Consider the following 3,540-nt stretch of genomic DNA (forward strand, 5'->3'; position numbering starts at 1 on the left):
AATAATCCTAAGATCTAAATCCAGATGACTAATCAAAGATCTAGCATTAAAAACAACCTATGGTGAAGAACAAGAAAGATAATGAATCCTAAATTAACAGATTTAATAATCCATGAAATCCCTAATGAGAAACCCTAAACCTAACAAGCAGATCTACTCAGACATAATTGTAAGAACACAAATCATGAATAAAATAGATAGCATTAAGAGATTAACGAGAGAAGAAAAGGAGTTATGAATCTTCTCTAAAGGAGTCTTGATTCTTCTCTCCAAAAGCTCTCTAAAAATCTCTCAGGGTTCTGCTCTCACAAGTTGCAGGGAAAAATAAAGCTGAGGTCTTAACAATGACCATAAAAATCTTATTTATATTCCTAAACACGTCCAGGGACTAATGATGCAAATATGAAAAACTTTGGGGCAGCTTTGTAAATCTTCAAAACTTGTGGGAAAACTTCCAATTTGGCTTGTAGACTCTGCATCGATCGATGCTGATGTTGTGTCGATCGATGCATCTTTCTCAACACGTCTCCCAACTTCACTGCTCAGCCTCAATGCTTGATTAAGCTCTAAATCTTCCTATTTAGCTCTATTATGCTCCCACCCATGCTAAATCCTGTAAAGACTCAAAAGACTCTAAAAATACCAAAAATACTCTATAAATAAGACTTATATCATGGCTAAAAACACCTAAAAACCATGATATATCAACTCCCCCAGACTTAGCCTTTGCTTGCCCTCAAGCAAAACATAAACTTAGCCATGTGAAAGAGGTTTGAAAACGCAGGAACTCATTTTCTTTTTAAAGTAATGCCATTATCATCCAAACCTTAATCCACATGCTTAGCTGATAAATCCAAATCGAACCACCATGTACTTCTCCATTGACTTTCATAGCCTCCCAAATTCAAACCAAATTCCACTACTTCCTCCATTAAGCCTTCATCGGTGGGTCTCATCAATTTGATTAATATCAAGAACCTTCTAGACTCATTCCCGTATAATACCATTACAAGCAAGACATATCTTTTACCACATGTGGTACTCTTTCTCTCTCCCAGACTTATTCTATTTATTCTTCCTTTGAGCTTTTTTTTGTTTTCTTTTTTTTTTTTCTCAAAGTTGTAGGCGAATAATGGGGTCATCGATAATTTACCTACCCCTCGCTTCCAAACTTTGTATGACCATTTGACTCAAGAATAGAATAATGAGGTCACAGGTAATTTATCTACCTCTCTAAACTGATCAAAATCATCTCATCTTTTATTCTCTCTTTTTTTCTTTTTTTTCTTAACAAAGCTCTCAGGTTTTTTTTAAAAAAAAAACTTGAAATAAGGGAGAGGAGTACCATTTTCTTTTGTAGCCTTACTTGTCAGGTATGAACAAGGAGTCAAGCTCTATGAACATCAATCTCCTTGATGAGGTAAAAAGAAAAGTACAGAAATTACCTCAAGCTTTTATGGATTCTGTTGGAAATTCGGATGTCTCTGGTTCACTGGTCAGCCATTGGATTTTTCATTAGTCGGATTCATGGATTCAATCTGCAGCATTAATCAACCAAGGCAGTACACTACAAAAAGAAAAATCATAGTTCCCAACAAAATTTTGACTCAATAAAACAGTTTTTTTTTTTTTTTCTGGACTGACGCTCAAAAACAAAAACGTAGTTAGTAACTGCCTCCCCCAGACTTAAACAACACTGTCCCCAGTGTTATCAAGTATGAGATTGACGAATAAAATAAAAATAAATAAAAATCAAAAGAAAAAGGAAAAAGAAAAACCTACTAGTGGGTTGCCTCCCACTAAGCGCTTGTTTTCAGTCATTAGCTTGACTGTGTCAGATCTCAGGCATCCGGTGGATCGGAACATGGCAATGAATGCTTCTGAGAGTATGTCCTCTTCATCCAAGGGGGTGTGTAAGCTCTAGGTGCATGAGGTCTGCCAAAGATGTGAGGAACAGAACTAGGGCGGGACTTAGGTATGGGTGGCTTTCTTTTATGTCCTGCAAAATCATCAACAGAAGAAACAAGCGCTCTACGATAATCTCGTGGCTTGGTTAACTGCACAACAGTTTTTGTACCTTTCAAATTCTTATTGATGAATGGAGAAGGTTTGGGAGAAGGAGATGCATACCTTGGCCTTACCTGTGGGTTCTGGACTGTGGAATGGTGAGATTTCAGCCTTACAACTGGTCTAGGACTTGCAGCTAAGGAATCAACTCGAGAATCTTTGGTTTTGGACAAGTCCGAGTCGATTCTGGAAGGTGTGTCGATCGATGCAACAGCTGCATCAATCGATGTTTGGCCTGCAACTCGTGTTTCTTCAACGTTTCTGCAGCTTTCCTCAGTAATCCGTGTTTCCATTACAAAAACATCATCTACCAGCGACTTGTCATGGATCAGAACCTCATCATGGTCTCTAGTAATGATTAGATGATCTCCACTCCAATCCTCAAGCTTAACAGCTTGCTTACTCACTTTCTCAACAGTCTCCAATTCTTTGACATACCCAGCAGTAATGTCTTCATGAGGCTCTATGAGTGGATCATCATCAGAAGCAATTCCCACAGAAAATATCTGACCATCAATAGTGGGAGCTCTTCTTAGCTTGTCCATCTCAAAGTTCATGACCAAATCATCCACATTCAGAGATATGTGTCCCTTCTTCACATCTATGTAGCACCAGCTGTAGCCAAGAAAGATCGTCCTAAGATGAGAGGATCACTTGGCTCTTTGTCATACTTCAACACCACAAAGTCAGTGGGAATCATGCAATCCCCAATCTGAATCGGAATATCCTCTAAGACACCTTTAGGAATTCTGCGGGATTGATCTGCTAAGATAAGAGAGATCTTAGTTGGCTCGAAATCTGTCATTCCAAGTCTCACAGCAACAGAATGGGGCATCAAGTTAATACTAGAACCAAGATCACAAAGTGAGTGAGAAAACCTTCCTATGGAGATAGAGCAATCTAACATAAAACTTCCAGGATCTGGTAACTTCTCTGCAATCCTACTCTGAATCACTGCACTCACTTTCTCAGAGACAACCACCTTCTCTTTCCTCTCTTTCTTCCTTTGAGCAGGCTGGTTCAACAAAATTGAGCTGACATCCTTGGTAAGCAAAGCTCCTTCCTTAGGACTCAAACCATTAGTTACCATCCTCTTCACATATCTCTTAATACCAGGAGAAAACTTGACTGCATCAATCAAAGGCATTTCTATCATCACCTTATCCATCATAGCTTTGCAACTAGCTTCTTCAATCTCCTGCTTAGACCTCCTAGGCTTAGGGAAAGGAACCTTAGGCTTGTAGGCTTGTTGTGAATTGGATGGTGGAACTGGAACAGAAACCGTAGCTGTCTATGGGGGTTGTCGATCGATACTGATGGAGCATCGATTGATGCTTTTGTTCTTGATTGAGGTTGCCTCGACGAATGCTGACTGCATCAATCGATGCATTGTGATGGCATCGATCGATGCTGGGTCCACTAACGTATCTTCATCTCCTTCCTTCACTAAAATCGCATTACAAGCATGGTTGG

Source organism: Camelina sativa, chromosome 2, assembly GCF_000633955.1.
Source record: "Camelina sativa cultivar DH55 chromosome 2, Cs, whole genome shotgun sequence".
Taxonomy (NCBI): Eukaryota; Viridiplantae; Streptophyta; class Magnoliopsida; order Brassicales; family Brassicaceae; genus Camelina; species Camelina sativa.